The 21,853-nt window shown below is 42.2% G+C and overlaps 1 long non-coding RNA gene across 1 annotated transcript in view; it reads left to right on the forward strand.

The window, feature by feature from the left end:
* Window positions 1-354: 354 nt before the first annotated feature.
* Window positions 355-21,853, forward strand: part of LOC136874393 (uncharacterized) — a 44,065-nt gene continuing 22,566 nt past the window's right edge. The window contains exons 1-3 of the long non-coding RNA XR_010860259.2: window positions 355-439; window positions 567-659; window positions 17,582-17,675. This is a non-coding gene — a long non-coding RNA (uncharacterized lncRNA). The remainder of the gene's footprint in view (window positions 440-566; window positions 660-17,581; window positions 17,676-21,853) is intronic.

The following is a 21,853-nucleotide window of genomic DNA, read 5'->3' on the forward strand; positions in this document are numbered from 1 at the left end:
AATAAATGTGCTTTTTCGGACAGTGCATTTCCTGACATTCGTTTGCAAGGCACTAAGTAACCAAAAATTATTCAGAAGGTGTTGGCACCAGGGATTGATTTGCAGGGTTGCAGATATAAAAATCAGAAATTCAGTTTCAACTGAACTCAACTAGCCGTTAGAGTGCGTTATTTCAATCGTACGGGCAGTATGAGACCATATTTTTCAATAATTAGGTGAATTCATCTAGTTTTTCTAATAACTTTTAGTCTGTAACGTAGCCACTTTAATTAAATTTTTAATATAATTAAGCTACTTTTGTGTTCGTAAGTTGGCAACACTGGCCACTATTTTTCTTTTGTTTTATTGGAAACATGTTTACAAGGATCATGTAAGCATGTTTATGTTTATGTTGATGTTATGGTGATGAGATAAATATTGGAACTGACTAAACTTTACCGTGTTAGTAGTTTGTATGTTTTAATTGTCAATAGCTGTGTACAATATAGTTGTTGTTATTCATTTATAGAATAAAAGTAGATTTTGTTTATTCAGTTTTCTGACGTTTGCATTTTTTGGTTATGTAGGTCTAGGGTTATCAGTTACCTATGAAGATTTGTATCATTTGACAGCTTTGCAAGAAAATGATGCTTCATAATTTATGACAGATCATGAAAATCGTAAGTTTTTCCTATGCGTGTTGACCATAATAAGTTACAACAAATCTAATTTTATATAACTTAAGTTACCTACAAATGTAAAAAGGTTACTCTATGTTTAATTAGAGTACTGGTACTATTTCATCTACCTTTGATTGACTGAGTTTTAGGAAGTAATGGATCAGTCTCTGAATAATTTTTTTAATGTGAGGATGAAGTTTTATAATTATTTTCTTTCAAACCGATACAGTATGGTGGGAGTACCACTTCTTGATCATTGTTTTTCTGTTTCCGGTTAATTGCCTTTATATTCACATGACAACTCTAGAATTCCATATGATTCATTTCATGTTATAGGCCTATGTAGAATCTGCAAATTAATGTGGTGTTTGAAAATCGTCTTTCGCTGTGTAGTTATTTACAAACAGCCCTTACTTAAAATACACGCCTGATATAAAATCATAATTTTATGGAGGTTGACCTACATTGTATGAATAGTTCAAGAAATTGCATATTTTGTGGGTTATGCTATACTAGTAGCATTTTCTGTGTTCCAATTAGCTGAGCAGTTTGATGTTGTCTCTAATAGAGCTCACATCATGTTTGACCACAGGGCTGCCACATTCTGTGAAAATGAAACTATAAAGTTTGAAAGGGTGTGGCAGGTGCCAGATGTATGTGCCATGTGTCATATGTATCCATGACATGAATATATTAAGTACAGAACGAGTGAAGTTCACTGATATTTAGGCCAGGGCAGTGGTGTTGTCACCAGCCTGTGGTCTAACCCAGGCTTTTCGTCCCATGGGCACACATCATTTAAGTGGGCGGGCAGGTGACCATTGTGCATACTTGAGCCACCAGTACTGAAAATGCATCGAAAAGTCAAAGCCAGCAACAAAATTCAATAACTAAAGAAACTGGAGATTCAAATCGTGAAGCACCGAAAAGAGCGTTACTGTTGACATTGCCTGAGAAGGGCCCTTTCCAGGAACATTCGGCTGGGAAGTCCTCCCCCAACAGGGCGGGGGGAAAGATTTCCCCAAATAGAGCTGGAAAGTCCAGCCCTCCTTCCAATGCCCTGATCATAAAGGAGGAGAAGGTGAAGCCACAGAGTTCCCTTAAAAAATTGGAGAAAAAGCCTTCTCCAACTCAGTCGGGATCCACTGGATCCCCGAAGAAATCCGGCAAGCCATCTGCTGGCTCTCCTCCAAAAAAGAGAGAAACGGTGGGCAAGAGCGAGAGGCCCCGACGCCCTCTTGTTCGATCACTTTCTGGAGAACCTAGTTCTCCCAGGAAGAAGGCCCACTGTAACCGATCAATGAGATCACCATCCGTATGGGTCCAGTCAGCATGCCTCCTTCTTCTGAGGAGACAATGGAGACTGAACCACTCATTGTCGTGGATGGTGATTGTGACAAAAATGATACCGATAAAGATGGCGGAACCTGACAGGTAATGGACCGAACGAAGGGCAAGAAATTGCTCTGAATTCGAGGCTTTACCTATCCACACAATGGCACTATTGCAGTGGAACTGCAGTAGTTATCACTGTCGCCTAGCTGAGTTACGTCAGTTGATATCCGTCTATGCGGCCTCCATAGTCTGTCTACAGGAATCTCGTTTGAGACCTGGACACGACACGACTATGAGAAGATATCGTCTTTATTCCAAAGACAGATTAGCCGTGGATGGTGCGGCAACTGGTGGCGTTTGTACCCTAGTTCGCTCCGACATCTTCAGCGAAGAAGTACTGCTCCGTACTCAGCTAGAAGCAGTTGCAGTTCGCATTCCCTTGCCAGTAATGACAACGGTTTGCAACGTGTACATTCCACCGGATTACGACCTTGAAATTCGTGCACTACAAGATTTGATCACTTGGTTGCTGCCTCCTTTCCTCATGCTGGGAGATGTGAACGCCCATAACATACTATGGGGTTCTCCGTCCTCCTGTGCTAGGGGGAGGGTGCTCGAACGAATGATCAACCTATTTGATCTCTCCGTGCTTAATACAGGGGAACCGACACATTTCAGCAGCGCACATGGCTCATTCTCACACCTAGATGTCACTCTGAGCAGCCGTGTGCTAGTTCCCCTGCTACGGGGCAAGTACACTACGACCTCTGTGATAGTGACCACTTCCCGATAATTCTATCTCTCTTGAATCAAAGACAGTCCGAAGTACCCAAGCCCTGGTTACTTCGGCGGGCAAATTGGCCAGAATTTTTGAAACGCGCAGTGATGGCTGATGGTATGCTGGAGTCTGTTGACGACCACGTTTCTTTCATTACTACTGGAATTTTGGCTGCTGCGGAGGAAACAATTCCTTCCTCATCCGGTATTCGTCGCCGGAAACAGGTCCCATGGTGGATGGACGAAATTGCGGCAGCCATACGTGATCGCCGACGGGCTTTTAGGCATTATCGTCGGAATCCTACAGTGGCCAATCATATCACTTTTAAGCGTCTGCGCGCGAAGGCCCGTTTTTTGATTTAAGAGAGTAAGAAAGCTACGTGGGAAGAGTGTGTCATCCATCACGACACATACTCCGTCATCACAAGTGTGGACGAAACTCCGCCGTATTGTCGGAGTACAGAATGTGCCCTCAGTACCCGGAATCTCCATTAATGGAGATATAGTTACGATTCCTTCCGTCATTGCCGACCACATTGCGTCACATTTCTCAGATACGTCCAGCTTTGGGAGATACGACCCTGCATTTCTTCCAATTAAGCGCGAAGCAGAGGCACACCATCTCTCTTTCGCCTCTAGTGCTTCGCATCCCTACACCGTGCCCTTCACGGAGTGGGAGTTGCGAAGTGCACTCGCGCTATGCAGAGATACGGTTCCTGGACCGGACAAAATCCATAATCAAATGCTTAAGCATGAGGCGTGAGGGAATTGTGATACCAATTCCCAAGCCAGGTAAAGATCCAAAACTTCTGGATAGTTATAGGCCAATATGCCTTACAAATGGCCTCTGTAAGCTATTTGAAAGGATGGTTAACCGGTGTCTTGTGTGGGTCATGGAAAAGGAGCGTCTCTTGTCTAACTACCAGTGTGGTTTTCGCTCTCATCGGTCTGCCACTGATCATCTGGTCAGACTGGAGAGCGCCATTCAGGAGGCCTTTCTCCAGAAGGAACACCTAGTCGCCGTGTTTTTTGACCTGGAGAAAGCTTACGACACTACCTGGCGGTTATGGGATTCTCTCCACACTACACCAGTGGGGATTTCGGGGGAATTTGCCATCGTTTATTGAGAACTTCATGTCCCTTCGTCTCTTTCGAGTCCGAGTAGGGAATGCATTTTCTCAATATTACGTTCAGGAAAATGGAGTACCTCGGGGATCGGTACTGAGTGTCACGCTCTTTGCAATCGCCATCAACGGCATAGTTGCCGCTGCTGGGCCCGCAGTCGTTCCTTCGCTGTATGTAGACGACTTAGCTCTACATTACAGCTCCGGAAGGGTGGCGTTTGCTGAGAGACAGCTACAGCAAGCTATTAACCGAGTTGACAGATGGGCCCTGCAACATGGTTTTTGATTTTCAGCAGCGAAAACCTCAGTTGTACACTTCTGTTGACGTCAGCCTGTGCATCCCGAACCAGAGTTCCGCTTGCGAAACAGTGTCTTACCAGCGGTTGACACCTGCAGATTCCTGGCTCTCAATTTTGATAAGAGACTTACGTGGCAGCCCCACATCCGTCAGTTGAAGGTTGCCTGCCTGAAGAGACTTAACATGCTTAAGTTTCTCAGCGGCACTTTGTGGGGAGCTGACTGTGCGGTACTGCTACGATTTTACACAGCTACGGTCCTCTCCTGGATTGACTATGGAAGTGCGGCTTATGGCTCAGCATCAAAATCTACGCTGAGCCTTTTAAACAGTATAAACCATAGTGGAGTAAGGCTGGCAACGGGAGCTTTCCGTACTAGCCCCATTCCCAGCCTACTCGCTGAAGCAGGAGTTCCACCTTTACGGATAAGGAGGCAGCAGTTACTCCTCATGTACGCTGGCAAAATTCGTGAAATGCCGCTACATCCAAGCTATCAATGCATCTATTGTTCCCAATACCACCAGCGGTGCCACATGGCCGGTTGGGTTTCGGATTGATAGCTTGTGTCATGATTTGAATATTGATATCGGTGGTTGTCTTGAACAAACTTTTAGCCAGGTACCTCCGTGGTTGGTTCCGCGACCGGATATACGTCTAGATCTGCTGCGTGGACCCAAAGTGAACACGGATTTCTCCGTTTGTCAGAGGTATTTCCAGGACTTCGTTCACCAATATCCGACTGCGAGACTTATCTTCACAGGTGGTTCTAAAATCGGAGATAATGTTGCTTGCTCTTTCGTCATTGATGATATGAGTACGAAGATCTCACTCCCTAAAGTATGTAGCGTGTATACTGCAGAGCTTTACACCATCTTAGAGGCTCTGCAGTTTGCACTGCGTGAGAAAAGAAGCCACTTTCTTATGTGTACCGATTTGTTAAGCTCTCTGCAGTCTATTGAAACCTGTTTCCTGCAACACCCACTTGTGCAGCAGATACATGACCTTCTAGCCAGGTTAAGGGACGCTAGCACCAGAATCACTATCGCGTGGCTTCCAAGCCACGTTGGGATTGCGGGAAACGAACTTGCGGATGAAGCTGCAAAGGAAGCTGTACTTTTACCTCCAAGACCAGTCAGTGTACCTGCTAAGGATATTTGTTCTCAGCTACGTCGAACCATCTTGGCGTCCTGGGAATCGGAGTGGCTAGATATCCACACTCCCAACAAGCTGAGAGCAATTAAGAAGACAACTACCGTATGGCAGTCCTCTTTCTGACCTTCACGAAGAGAGGCCATAGTACTGTGCAGGCTGAGGATAGGTCATTTTCGATCCACGCACTCTTATCTCCTAAAGAGGGAAGACCCCCCAGTGTGTTCTTGTGGTGCGGACTTCACCGTGGCCCACATCCTTACAGAGTGCGCCGATCTCTCTGGCCTAAAACGGAGCCTCGGCCTGCAGGAAACACTCGAACGTATACTAGCCGACTACTGCTGATCTCGTCATCCGCTTTATGTGCGACAGTGGACTTATCAAGGGTATATAAATTACAAGTGTTCTGTTACTCAGGGAATGTACGTTCCCTTTTGATACGTTAGTAATCCTTTCGGCCTAATTCTATAATTGTTTTTGTTTTATTTTGTACTGCGTTTCCAAATTCCTTTGTTGAATAAATAATTTTGTTTTATATTTTAAATTTCTTTTCCACTAATTTGTTCAGAGAGGACGTCCGGCTCCATGGCTATATGGTTAGCGTGCTGGCCTTTGGTCAGAGGGGTCCCGGGTTCGATTCCCGGTAGGGTCGGGAATTTTATCCATCATTGGTTAAAATCGCCGGCTCGAGGGCTGGGTGTATGTGTCGTCTTCATCATCATTTCATCCTCATCACGACGCGCAGGTCACCTACGGGTGTCAAATCAAAAGACCTGCACCTGGCGAGCCGAACATGTCCTCGGACACTCCCGGCACTAAAAGCCATACGCCATTTCATTTCAGAGAGGATGATTACCTCGTTGTACTTCATCTTAAAACAAAAATCACCACCACCACGAAGGTCCACCCCATGCTGGGCGAAGGTCTGCCAGTCGAACTAGAAAATTGTGGCGATACCCTACTTCGAAATGGAGGCAGAAACAAACTAAAGATAAAGAGAGGGCCTCACTAAATCTAATTGCACAGAGCCAGTTGGAAGAACAGTATGCGTATATATTTTTTGTGTCCAAGCAGGATCCCATGCAAAATGCTTACCATGAGGGCAGTCTATTGTATCAAGAAGGTATAGAGCGCCACTACAGAAACAAAACATGTTCATTCACACGATACTGTTGTAGGGACTGATTGAATAAAAATGTTTGACGATAGAATTTAAATACTATTTTCAGCAATTCAGTGACCAGGGAAAGTCATAAAAAAATTAAAACATTGTGTAAAATCAAGCATACAACTTTTTAAATTATGTATTACATTTTATTGAAAGGATAACAGAAATTTTGTTAGTGGAAATTCTGTCATTCTAAGCCAAAAAAGTACCTTTGTGCAGCTGCTCAAAGAAAGAATGAGCTCATGGTGTCGTATCAGTTCCTCGCAAATATATATACTTTTTCAGAAACTTATAGATATAATGTTTGTTGTGGATAACCACACGGTTTTTATCTAAATGGGAGGTGAGTTATCCTTTGATAATAATAAAATTATGTCTTACTGTATACCGTACTGTAAAATATTAAGTGTGAGGAACAGACAGTACCATGTGCTCATTCCATTTTTGAGCTGACATCAATCAATACTGATCTGCATTTGGGGCAGTCGCCCAGGCGGCAGATTCCCTATCTGTTGTTTTCCTAGCCTTAAATGATTTCAAAGAAATTGGAAATTTATTGAACATCTCCCTTGGTAAGTTATTCCAATCCCTAACTCCCCTTCCTATAAATGAAAATTTCCCCCAATTTGTCCTCTTGAATTCCAACATTATCTTCATATTGTGATCTATCCTAATTTTAAAGACGCCACTCAAACTTATTCGTCTACTAATGTCATTCCCACGCCAGCTCTCTGCTGACAGCTCAGAACATACCACTTAGTCGAACAGCTCGTCTTCTTTCTCTCAGTTCTTCACAGCCCAAACTTTGCAACATTTTTGTTACGCTACTCTTTTGTCGGAAATCACCAGAACAAATTGAGCTGCTTTTCTTTGGATTTTTCCAGTTCTTGAATCAAGTAATACTGGTGAGGGTCCCAAACACTGGAACCATACTCTAGATGGGGTCTTACCAGAGACTTATATGCCCTCTCCTTTACATTCTTACTACAACCCCTGAACACCCTCATAACCATGTGCAGAGATCTGTACCCTTTATTTACAGTCATATTTATGTGATTTCCCCAATGAAGATTAACACCTAAGTACTTACAGTATTTCCAAAAGGAACTTTCACCCCATCAATGCAGTAATTACAACTGAGAGAACTTTTCCTATTTGTGAAACTCACAACCTGACTTTTAACCCCGTTTATCAACATACTATTGCTTGCTATCAATCTCACAACATTATCGAGGTCCTGTTGCAGTTGCTCCACTATAGAGAATAACATCATCTGCAAAAAGCCTTACTTCTGATTCCACTTGTTTACTCATATCATATATATATATATATATATACACACTGACTGACAGAGCAAATGCAACACCAAGAAGGAGTGGTCAGAACTTTATGCCAATTGCAGGGTAGACTGACGTCACTGAGGTATGCTCATGATGTGAAATGCGCCGCTGTGCTGCGCACGTAGCGAACGATAAATGGGACACGGCGTTGGCGAATGGCCCACTTCGTACAATGATTTCTCAGCCGACAGTCATTGTAGAACGTGTTGTTGTGTGCCACAGGACACGTGTATAGCTACGAATGCCAGGCCGCCGTCAACGGAGGCATTTCCAGCAGACAGACGACTTTACGAGGGGTATGGTGATCAGGCTGAGAAGGGCAGGTTGGTCGCTTCGTCAAATCGCAGCCGATACCTATAGGGATGTGTCCACGGTGCAGCGCCTGTGGCGAAGATGGTTGGCGCAGGGACATGTGGCACGTGCGAGGGGTCCAGGCGCAGCCCGAGTGACGTCAGCACGCAAGGATCGGCGCATCCGCCGCCAAGCGGTGGCAACCCCGCACGCCACGTCAACCGCCATTCTTCAGCATGTGCAAGACACCCTGGCTGTTCCAATATCGACCAGAACAATGTCCCGTCGATTGGTTGAAGGAGGCCTGCACTCCCGGCGTCCGCTCAGAAGACTACCATTGACTCCACAGCATAGATGTGCACGCCTGGCATGGTGCCGGGCTAGAGCGACTTGGATGAGGGAATGGCGGAACGTCGTGTTCTCCGATAAGTCACGCTTCTGTTCTGTCAGTGATAGTCACCGCAGACGAGTGTGGCGTCGGCGTGGAGAAAGGTCAAATCCGGCAGTAACTGTGGAGCGCCCTACCGCTAGACAACGCGGCATCATGGTTTGGGGCGCTATTGCGTATGATTCCACGTCACCTCTAGTGCGTATTCAAGGCACGTTAAATGCCCACCGCTACGTGCAGCATGTGCTGCGGCCGGTGGCACTCCCATACCTTCAGGGGCTGCCCAATGCTCTGTTTCAGCAGGATAATGCCCGCCCACACACTGCTCGCATCTCCCAACAGGCTCTACGAGGTGTACAGATGCTTCCGTGGCCAGCGTACTCTCCGGATCTCTCACCAATCGAACACGTGTGGGATCTCATTGGACGCCGTTTGCAAACTCTGCCCCAGCCTCGTACGGACGACCAACTGTGGCAAATGGTTGACAGAGAATGGAGAACCATCCCTCAGGACACCATCCGCACTCTTATTGACTCTGTACCTCGACGTGTTCCTGCGTGCATCGCCGCTCGCGGTGGTCCTACATCCTACTGAGTCGATGCCGTGCGCATTGTGTAACCTGCATATCGGTTTGAAATAAACATCAATTATTCGTCCGTGCCGTCTCTGTTTTTTCCCCAACTTTCATCCCTTTCGAACCACTCCTTCTTGGTGTTGCATTTGCTCTGTCAGTCAGTGTATATATAAATATAAGATAACATAAAGGTCCAATAATACTGCCTTGAGGAATTCCCCTCTTAATTATTACAGGGTCAGATAAAGCTTCGCCTACTCTAATTCTCTGAGATCTGTTTTCTAGAAATATAGCAACCCATTCAGTCACTCTTTTGTCTAGTCCAATTGCACTCATTTTTGCCAGCAGTCTCCCATGATCCACTCTATCAAATGCCTTTGACAGGTCAATTGCGATACGGTCCATTTGACTTCCTGAATCCAAGATATCTGCTATATCTTGCTGGCATCCTACAAGTTGAGCTTCAGTGGAATAACCTTTCCTAAAACTGAACTGCCTTCTATTGAACCAGTTATTAATTTTGCAAACATGTGTAATATAATCAGAAATAATGCCTTCCCAAAGCTTACATGCAACGCATGTCAAACTTACTGGCCTGTAATTTTCGGTTTTATGTCTATCACTCTTTTCTTTATACACAGGGGCTACTATAGCAACTCTCCATTCATTTGGTATAGCTCCTTCATGCAAACATTAATCAAAGAAGTACTTTGGATATGGTAGTATATCCCAACCCATTGTCTTTAGTATATTCCCAGAAATCTGATCAATTCCAGCTGCTTTCCTAGTTTTCAACTTTTGTATCTTATTGTAAATGTCATTGTTATCATATGTAAATTTTAATACTTCTTTAGTGTGTGTCACCTCCTCTATCTGGACATTATCCTTATAACCAACAATCTTTACGTACTGCTGACTGAATACTTCTGCCTTTTGAAGATCCTCACATACACACTCCCCTTGTTCATTAATTAGGGAATGTCCTTCTTTAAACCTGTTTCTGCCTTAAAGTACCTATACATACCCTTCCATTTTTCACTAATATTTGTATGACTGCCAATTATGCTTGCCATCATGTTATCCTTATCTGCCTTCTTTGCTAGATTCAATTTCCTTGTAAGTTCCTTCAATTTCTCCTTACTTCCACAGCCATTTCTAACTGTATTTCTTTCCAATCTGCACCTTCTTAGTCTCTTTATTTCTCTGTTATAATAAGCTGGGTCTTTACCATTCCTTACCACCTTTAAAGATACAAACCTGTTTTTACATTCCTCAATAATTGCTTTAAACCCATCCCAGAGTCTGTTTACATTTTTATTTACAGTTTTCCACCGATCATAGTGTCCGACTCGTTGGCTGAATGGTCAGCGTACTGGCCTTCGGTTCAGAGGGTCCTGGGTTCGATTCCCAGCCGGGTTGGGGATTTTAACCATAATTGGTTAATTCCAATGGCACAGGGGCTGGGTGTATGCGTTGTCTTCATTATCATTTCATCCTCATCACAACACGCAGGTCACCTACGGGAGTCAAATAGAAAGACCTGCACCTGGCGAGCCGAACCCGTCCTGAGATATCCTGGCACTAAAGCCATACGACATTTCATTTTTTTTACCGATCATAGTTACTTTTTAGAAACTGCCTCATGCCTGCTTTATCAGCCATATGTTACTGTCTAATAGTCCTACTTTTTAGACCTTCCTTTATATCACATTTATTTTTAACTACGACAAAAACAGCTTCATGATCACTAATGGCATCTAATACTTCGGTTTCTCTGTAGAGCCCATCTGGTTTTACCAGCACTACATCCAGGATATTTTTCCCTCTAGTTGGTTCCATCACTTTTTGAATCAGCCGTCCTTCCCATATTAGCTTATTTGCCATTTGTTGGTCATGCTTCCTGTCGTTCGCATTACCTTCCCAATTGACATTTGGTAAATTCAGATCCCCCGCTACAATCACATTTCTTTCCATGTCATTTCCCACATAGCTGATTCTCTTATCAAATAATTCTCATTTCGTGTCAGAGCTACCTTTTCCCGGTCTGTACACTCCAAAGATATCAAGTTGCCTATTATCCTTAGAAATAAGCCTTACACCTAGAATTTCATGTTTCTCATCTTTAACTTTTTCGTAGCTTACAAATTCTTCTTTCACCAGAATGAATACTCTCCCTTCCACCATTCCTATCCTATCTCTACGATACACTCTCCAGTTCCAAGAGAAAATTTCTGCATCCATTATATCATTTCTCAGCCATGATTCAACTCCTATTACAATATCTGGTATATGTATATCTGTTAAATTACTTAATTCTATTCCTTTCTTTACAATACTTCTACAGTTCAACACTAACGTTTTTATGTCATCCCTACTTGACTTCCAGATCTCTGTACTCTTATCACCGCTCCGTAGACAACCTTGTTTCCCTGAGTGTACCTCCCTATTACCCTTCCAAACAAATTTCCTAACTTATGCGTACCACTGCAGTTTAAGCGAAGGCCATCTGAGCACAGATCCCTATCTCCTACCCACCCATTACTCCCCTCCCCCATGGCACTACAGCCTTTGAAGGGCCTTGGCCTACCAAGCGACTGCTGCTCAGTCCGAAGGCCTGCAGATTATGAGGTGTCGTGTGGTCAGCACGACGAATCCTCTCGGCCGTTATTCTTGGCTTTCTAGACCGAGGCCGCCATCTCACCGTCAGATAGCTCCTCAATTCTAATCACGTAGGCTGAGTGGACCTCGAACCAGCCCTCAGGTCCAGGTAAAAATCCCTGACCTGGCCGGGAATCAAACCCGGGGACTCCGGGTAAGAGGCAGGTACGCTACCTCTACACCACAGGGCCGGCACCCACCCATTAGGATCTACAAATTTCACTCCCAGTTTCCCACATACCCATTCCATAGTCACATTTAAATCTCCAATCACCCTCCAGTCAGTATCCCTCCTACACAGTATTCCACTAATAACAATCTCTGCTTCCTTAAACTTCACCCGTGCTGCATTTACCACATCCCACACATCCCCAACTATGTTGGTACTTATATCAGCTTGCCTTACATTGTTTGTACGAAAGTGAAACACTACCACCTTCTCCTTCCCGTCCTCCCTCTCGTCTACTTTCCTCAACATCTGCCTCAACCTAATTCTTGGATAACACTCTCCTCTGGTTCCCATTCCTCCACACACTTTCCCCACATGTCTGACGATGGAATCTCCCATGACGAGAGCCTCAACCCTACCCACCTCATTTGATCCCCTCCCCTTCTGGTCAGCCCTATCTTTCCTGACAGCTGCAGAAGCTACTTCCTCCTCCCTTTTCTCCTTCCCATGACGCTGTTCCACCTGTCTTTTCCTATCCTCTACTCTACATTTCCCTTTCCTACCTTTTCCCTTCCTCCTACTTCCACACATCTCAGCAACAGTTCCCTGTTCCTCATCTTCCCTCTGTTGTTCTACCTGGAGTGATTCGTACCAATTTCGCACAGGCACCTGTCCTGAATTCTGAATTCTGATCCTGAATAGAGCCCTTAGCCTGCAATCTCCTTCCCCTTAGAACATTAGACCACCTGTCTTCTACAACTCCCCCCTTACCTTCCTCTCCTTCTTGTACACCTACTGTCATCATCTTCCTTCCAAGTATTGGGCCATGTGACCCGTTACGGTCTTGCATTTTACTTTTTGCAAGACTTGAAAGCAGTCAAATGTCCTTCCGACGGGTTGCTAGCCTGAAGGAAGTAAGACCATTGGTGGGGCTGCCACCTCTCAGCTAATGGACTAGCTGAAATCACAGCATTTCCTCCATAATGGATGTAACGGTTATACCGCCGTGACTCTGTCAACAGGGCTGGGAACAGGTTTTCATCTCGGGAAGGTGAGGTTGGCCTTTGGGCAGGAGAGGTTATGTCATAATCATCATCATCATCCTTCCAAGTACTGGGCCATGTGGCCCGTTACGGTCTTGCATTTTCTTTCCATCGCTTCATTGGACGTCCTATAGATCTCTGTCCTCTTGGCTGATAGCGTAGGATCTCCTTTGGTAGTCTTCCAGATTCCATCCTTTGAACATGACGTTTCCAGTTTTCTTGGTAATCATAGATGTAATTGATTACTGATTTCACATTCAGTCCCTTAAGCACATCTTCATTTCTTATACGATCCCATTTCGTATAGCCTGCTGTTCTGCGCATGAATGTCATTTCACGTGCTGTAATTCTGGAAATGTCTTGAGTTCTTATTGTCCATGCCTCACTGCCGTAGCAAAGGGTTGGTCTGGCTAAAGTGTTATAAAGACGTAAGCGAGTGTGTTTCTGGACAAGAGATGGCTTCATGATATGATTTATGATTCCTGTTGTTCTGGTAAATTTGGTTATTTTTGCAGAGATATCAATTTCTCCTTGGTAAGATAAATTGTATCCCAGATAATTGAATTCGTTGACTCTTTCCAAAATTTTATTATCTAAACAGATTTTACTCGGGATAGGGTCCTTCCCCTTAAAGGCCATTATTTTGCTCTTTTGTGGTGAAATGATCATGTCGAATTTTGAAGAGACTTTCTGTAGATTAAATACTGACCACTGAAGATCATCTTCTGATGATGCTACCATTGCAACATCATCAGCAAAGAGTATGGCATCTAGATGTGTGAGATATCTGCTGACTGGGATTGATCCATGCCTTTCATGCCTCCATTCCTGTATTATGTTGTTCATATAGATTATGAACAGCAAAGGAGAAAGTCCACAACCTTGTCTCACACCTCTGCTGATCGGTTTCCATTCAGTCTGATGATTACCTAACTTTATTGCAATAAGGTTGTCACTGTACATGTTGTATATGTTATCTATTAACTGTTGTGGGACATTATCTTCTGCTAAGATATTAAGAAGTCTGTTCCTGTTAACTAGGTCAAAGGCTTTCTTAAAATCAACAAATGCTATGTGAGTTTCCAAGTTAAATTCCCTGCGTTTTTCGACTAAGATTTTCAAGGTAAAGTAAGCATCAGCACATGAGCGCCCCTTTCGAAATCCATGTTGTTCATTTCCAATCACATTTTCATAATATCTGAATAATTTTTCTCTGACAATATTTGAGTAAATTTTGTAACCTGAGTTGAGTATACTTATCCCTCTGTAATTTCCACAATCTTTCACACTGCCCTTCTTATGAAGAGGAATAACTATAGCTTTTTGCCAATTCTCTGGTGGTCTGTTGCCATTCCAAATTAAATTGATGAATTTGAGAAATCTTTGCTTGAAGATGTCAGTGGAATACTTGAATAATTCTGCATTTATTGAATCTTCTCCAGATGCTTTTCCATTTCTAAGTTTTCTGAGTATTAGCTCCAGTTCTTTGAGTGTAATGGTTTCCGAAGACTTGTTAAGAGATGTTGGCAGAAGAAATGGCTCAATATTTGAACCTCTCCAAAGGTTCCAGAAATAAATGAGCCACTCCGTTAGAGGTATTGCATTAATGCGTATGTCTTCTTTTACATCATTATTTAGTTTCTTGAGTATTTTATAGGTCTGTGGTTGTGGTCTTGTTATATCAGTCTCCAGTTGTGAAACAAAGTTTTCCCAACTCTTTCTGTGCTTTTTCCGCACTTCCCTTTTTGCTATTGCTCTCTTGTGGTGATACTCTATTTTATCTTCTAATTTGCCAGTTGACAAACATTTTTTATAAGCATTTCTTTTGTCTGAAATAACCTTTTCAATCTCTTCATCCCAGATTCTTAAACCCTTTTTCCTCTGCCACTTTTTCTTAACTCCCAAACTCTCAAAAGCAGACTGCTTTAAAATTGAACACAAATTAGACCACTCCATTTCCACGTTGTCACTAACTGGTGTCATCTGTGTAAGTTCATTAAGTCTGTTCTGGTACAGCCATTTTATACTGGGGTCTCTTAATAGGTTAACCTTGTAAGAAGTTTTAATTTCTTGTGTTGTTTGTGTGTTTCTTTTATACCATCTAGGCCTCAGACGAATAGGTGCTACTAATAGATAGTGATCAGTTTCCAATTCAGGGCCTCGATAGACTCTTGTATCCAAGACTAAATCTGCCAATTTACCATTACAAATTATATAATCTATAATCGATTTCTGATTTCGTGCAGACCACGTATACTTGTGGGTGTCCTTGTGTGGGAACATTGTGTTCATAATCGTTAACTGATTGAAGACAGTGAAATCTATTAATTTCGTTCCATTGTTATTACGGGTTGTTTCTCCATGGATTCCGATGTGATTCTGAATTTTCTCATTAGGCCTACCAACTCTGGCATTAAAGTCTCCCAGTAATAGTAGCATATCTTGTTTGTTAATTTTATTGACTATCTTTTGCAGATCATTATAGAACCCATCACTTTCGTTTGAATTGCCCTCCACTGGAGCGTATACCCCTATAACTGTAAGATAACCCCTGAATAGTTTTAGTCTTAATTGGATAATCCTTTCATTCCAAAAAGTGTAGTTATCAATTGTTGATCTTAATCTTTTGTGTACCATGAGCAGTACACCCGCCTGTGCTCTAGTATCTCTGTCAACCCCACTGTAAAACTGTAAATAATTTACTGTCTCTTTTGATCCCTGAAGCTTTCTTTTTGTTTCTGAAATGGCTGCAATTAAAATGTCTTTTTTTGCGAGAATGTCGTCCAGCTGGTCATCTTTGTGTGAGATACCTTGTACATTCCAGGTAGCACATCTAAAAGTATTTTTCTTCTTCCAATCTTTGTCCATTTCACTGTCCTTTTCAATGCCAGGAGAGGTTATGCATTCCACATAAAGTTAATTTTAGATAATATACAGAACAATAACAAATAGGTTAATATGCCAAGTTCTTCATGATATAGATAAAATACATATAAAGTGTATAAAATATCATAATTTTAAAATATTCACCGTATGAGGAAACTTCAATCTTCAAAGAATATAAAAGACTTGTTTATAATAACCATAGCAACTGTCACTAATCCTTCACAGCACCATAATTTTCATATTTTCCAAAAAAAACTACTATAAAATTCAGGACACCAGTAAGTGTATATTACAAAGATGACTTTTAAGTTTCATAACAACAGCATCAAATCTATATCAATTCAGAAAAAACAGAATTATAAAAGTACTAATACAGAGCTTCTCATACATGTAATGATATAGTCATGGCCACCTACTGTAACCTGTACATTGTTTGAGGGAGTGCTATCTTCCTTCTTGTCTTCTGTGAGAATCCTAATTATCTCCCTCAAACTCTCCAACTCCTCCCTCATACCCTTCAATGCCTCACCACACCCACAGTTCCTACACATGCACTCCTTAGCCTTTCTTTATGGAAAAATGAAAATAAAAAGGAAAAATAAAATAACTTATGTGCAAAAAAAGTGAACAGAGGGATATATTGTCTGGGATAGTACCCAAAGATCACACGACAACAAGGTAATTAATGTTCGACTACACTACAATACTACTTAGTCAAACTCTACTTTTATCCTACAACACCTTAACAGGATAAAAACTGCTGTTAATTACTGAGTACCAAAAGGAATACACAAGAGTTGCACAATTCTAAACTGCAATTAAGCCTATCCTAATTACAACAACAGAATTTTAGTAAGATAGTTTCTACGGATATCTCTACTATACGGGTACTACACAAATATTTTACAATAATAAAATAAGCACGCTCAATTCTAATAAGATATTACCCGTATACTACTGTACAGTACACTACCCTACAATAATTTTAAACTATTATTGTAGATTGCAAACCAAATATTTTGAACTCAGTACTGTATGTCCACAAGGACATGAATCATCTTGATAATTGTTACTCAGTATCCAGTATATTTGATTCGTAAGTCTTCAACTTGCTGGAAAAGAAAGAATAGTTAAACATTACAATTCAAAGGTTTTATTATGTGTCGTTGTTTTAATGTAGACGTCATAAGGTTTTTATCTTATGTAAATAGATTAATATTTATAATGAGATTTATATAATTGCCTGTTTTCCAAGTTCTTTGTACAGCTTAGGATGACGCTAAAATGCGTCGAAACTAGTCCTGAATAAATTTAGAATGTTGTAATTACATCTAGACAACATTATTATTGTATTGAATAGGTGGACCCTATAAAGTTTTTTTTTTTTCTTCTAGTTGTTTTACGTCGCACCGACACAGATAGGTCTTATGGCGACGATGGGATAGGAAAGGGCTAGGAGTGGGAAGGAAGCGGCCAGCGGCCATGGCCTTAATTAAGGTACAGCCCCAGCATTTGCCTGGTGTGAAAATGGGAAACCACGGAAAACCATTTTCAGGGCTGCCGACAGTGGGGTTCGAACCTACTATCTCCCGAATACTGGATACTGGCCACACTTAAGCGACTGCAGCTATCAAGCTCGGTCCTATAAAGTTTAATCATTGTAACCTTTGCAATGAAATTCATTCTATGCAATACCTACATTGTGTTCTAAATTTTCCTTTCAGGTCGGTACTTCTGATTGGCAGCTGTGTGGACCTCAACATAGCATCATTCCTAAGAAGATAACGCTGTTAGAAGAAATGGACTTCAGCAATAATGGTGAGAATCTGTATGTTGATGTACTGATGTAGGCTTTCATGGCCATCTAATTGATGTCTGTACCAGGCTTTTGGGTTGTTTGTCAATCACAAACTCTCACTGTTTACTGATGGTTTCCAGCCAGTGTGGCTGGAACTTCAGAGTTGGCTGCATTTACACCAAGCCATTACCTGTCTAGACCAGTGTGCAGTTCATTCCTATTTAGTCCAGTCAAGCCCATCTGTCAGACTGGACTAAACTAGATTAGAATAGACTGGGCTGTCCTGAAGCAGTCATTTCTTTAACCTTCCAGCGGGCGCGTGGGCGGCAATTTGGCCGCCTTTTGGGGAAAATCACGAGAATGTGCCTTTATGGACAACTAGCCAGTTGGGACCCCCGGTTATTCTTTAATTACTCATCTTGACACAAGACAGCATTTTCATACTTTTTCCAGTCGGCGCGGATCAGCTGCTGTTCTGTTTCTAAGAGGTGCGTGCCATCGTCGTTTGAGTCACACGGCCAGTCTGCCGTCACGCGCCTGATTATTTTAGTATTCTCTTATACCCGAATGAAACATGTAAGTAAATATATTTCGCTCATGTGTGGACGTGTGTGTGTGTGTTTGTATGCGTGCGCATCAGAGAGGAACATTTTCTCTTCTGCATAAATGTTCCAAGATATTTATATTTTGAAGTTCGCTTAGTTTTCTGTTTGATTCCCTCCTTTCTTCTATTGTTTTTCTTCAATAATATTGACGTAATTTTGTCTTATTACGCGTTTCAGGGCACGATACATTGATCCTGATTCTATTCTCTGAATTCATCATGAATTGGAAAAAGAAGAAACGAATGAAGGAGAAGATGTTTGGGACAATCTTAATGATATTGATTTCGAACCCGAAGTTATCGAAACGGACGGCAGTGACTTTGAAGTTGAGTTGGACAGGGCTGATGATGTAAGCGATGACGACCGTGATCACAGTACCCTACGTTTCTTCATTGGAGACATTACAACAAATAACCCCGTGGGAAGGAGTACAAAAAATAAAGGCAGAGGACTTGATAAAAACAAGTTCACCAGTGTAAAACTGAACAAGAATGCTTTCTCACCATAATAAATTCAAATATGGTCGATGAAATTGTAAGACACACAAATACGTTTATTGACAGGGTAAAAGTGAAACATCCAGAAGGTCGAGGAAGAGATTTTGGAGATACAACAAGATCGGAAATTTTAGCTCTTTTTGGTGCCTTGTTCTTGATAGCCGTGAAAAGAGTAAACCGCACAAACTAATCGGAATTGTTTACTACCAGCGGAACCAGAAAGATAATACTGTGGGCTAACTTCAGTTAACATCGCTTTTGATTACTGTTAAGATGTCTTCAATTTGATGACGTAAAAGAATGGGCGGCCATTTAGCCGCCGCGCACCCGCCTGGGAGATTCAGGTATGCGTGCCCGCTGAAAGGTTAATGACAGTTCAACTGATAACAAACATCAAATCTGTCAGACCGGACTAAACTAGACTAGAATAGACTGGGCTGTCCTGAAGCAGTCATTTCTTTAATTACAGTTCAACTGATAACAAACATCAATTCCTTGAGTAGGGAGGAGGAGACGATGTAGACAGGTGACTGGGTTGAAGCATGTGGATTTACCCAATGATTACTTAAAGACTAGAGTTCAGTATTTTCACAATCTCAGTCCTGATTTATTGGACAAGCAAAATAAGTATGTAAGTTTCTTCTGAATGGACTATGTATCATTAAAGTATGAAGGCTTTCACGGCCGGTGTCAATATAATATAGTTCTTCCGGGCTGTTATGCCGTGGTCCACTCCTCTCGCTTCTCCCAGACGTTTCGACTACTGCTGCGGTAGTCATCTTCTGTGGTGTCGTGTAGATACGCTCTCCTGTATCCCGCTGGCGACTGCAAAAGTTGTTTGGGAAGCAGCTGTATTTATATGTAAGTGTGTGGCCTCCAATTGGTTCGCGCTGTGCAAACCGACATCTGATTGACTATCTGAAAGCACGACCTCCGATTGGGTCGCGCCGAGCAGCTTGACGTTTGGTTGGCTATCTGAACACACGACCTCTGATTGGTTCGCGCCGGGCATGGATTCTGACTGGGTCGTTCCGAGAAGTCTGTCGTCTGATTGGATCTCGGAGTGCACGACCTCCGATTGGGTCGTGTCGAGCAATGGATCCTCTGGTTGGTTGACTGTAATGTCCCTGATCTTAGTAAATTTCGGCCGTACGTTATATAAAGGGGTGTACCAGGCCTTGCTGAGTTTCAGTCCTTCCTCCTTTCTATTAAAGTTATCTGGATGTTTATGTATTTCGATTGCTTCCCTGTAGAGACGGGCGTGAAAGTGGGATGTTGTGGCCAGTATGTCAGTATCCTCGTAACGGATCTCATGATTTCCGTCAAGCAGTGCATGCTCCGCTACTGCTGATTTGTCGTATTGTCCCAAGCGACAATTCCTTTTGTGCTCCGTCAGGCGAGTATTGACACTTCTGCCAGACTATGTATCATTCATGAATCCAGTTGAATTCGTATGATGGACTCCGCACTAGTTTACAAAGAACAGCTGGAGCAGGGATGGAATTTATAAAGTACAAGGTACTTTGTACTGGTGCCCTTGACGGACAAGACTAATGCTGTTATTACCTGCTGCTTGATATGATTACAGTAAAACCTCGTTAATTCGAAGTCGTTGGGACTCAAAAATTGGACTTCGAATTACGTGATTTTGAATTAACCGCCAATTCGCAATTCAGAAGTACCAACCCTTGCCGCGTTACAAAATATTCTAAGGCCCGTTATTGCATGCAGTTAACCTTGATTCACAGTTTATACCTTTCAAATGCCATGTAAAAAAGAACTATTTCCAAAATGTATCCGAGAAGGTGCATTTACAGTATTCAAATAATGCACTTGGATATCTCACTGGCAAACATAACATCACGCAACGAAAGAAAGAAAGAAAGAAAGAAAAAAAAAAAAAGCACGATTCAAAGACTAGGAGAAATCTATGCTGGCTCCCATGTGCAAGTGCTTTATTCTTTGGATTACTATACTGTTTGCATTTTAGATGCCTTGTATTTACACAGAAAGTACGCGATGCCCTTAAAATCGAACTTTCCTATGACTCTATCCTTGTACGATTTCCCACCATGGCACTTCTCTTGTACTTCAGAAATGTAAACACTTGCCGCGTCACAAAGTATTCTAAGACCCATTAATACATACAATCACCTCGATTCACAGTTTAAACCTTTCAAATACCATGGAAAAAACTATTTCCGAAATGTATCCAACAAGGTGCATTTACAATGTTCAAATAATGCATTTGGATAAATCACTGACAAACATAACCTCACACAATGAAAGAAAGAAAAAAAAAACAATCACACAATTCACAGACGAGGATAAATTATGCTGGTTCCCCTGTGCAAATGCCTTATTTTTTGGATTTCTATACTGTTTGCATTTTTAGATGCTTGGTTCTGGCATGGAAAGTGCCCGACGCCCCTAAAACATTGTAGCTTATAGAAATTTCCTATGACGAGGCGATAAAGTTTCTCGCTTCCATGTGCATTGCAACGCACTAGAATGACCCCCATCCCCCACCCTTGTACGATTCTCCGGCTGGCACTTTCTCCTTTAAAACCATTAGACCGTTTGGGCATGGATTAAAATAAAGCAATGCAATTTCATCGGCAATGACAATATTGTTCGGTGTCTACGAATTTATATGAGCCACATTTTTTCGTCAACTGTCGGCATCACCAGTGTTCGCGGATTCTGTTTTTCTGCACACTGCCTGTTGAGTGATATTACGGCGTTCCTTAAAAGGTTGAATACAAACGAATTCCGATTTCATTCAACTTAGCAATCATGAAGCACACTGTAGACCCACCGAAGTGAGTGTAAGTGCGAAAAACTACCCCTCCACATTCCGGAACACGCGTTCTGTTATGACGCGGATAAATTTCGAGTTGAAATTACTCTGTAACATACTATTGTTTTAAAATGTAAAAGCAGTTTCGAATTAAAAGTCTGAATTTCGGTAATGGGACGGACATTGTACTTCGAATTACGAATTATCCGTATTTCAAATTAAACAATTTAAATAACATGCAAAACTGTATCTCATGTTTCCGGGAATGAGAGCGTCTTCGAATTAGGCAGGATTTT

Source organism: Anabrus simplex, chromosome 5 (assembly GCF_040414725.1).
Source record: "Anabrus simplex isolate iqAnaSimp1 chromosome 5, ASM4041472v1, whole genome shotgun sequence".
Lineage (NCBI taxonomy): Eukaryota > Metazoa > Arthropoda > Insecta > Orthoptera > Tettigoniidae > Anabrus > Anabrus simplex.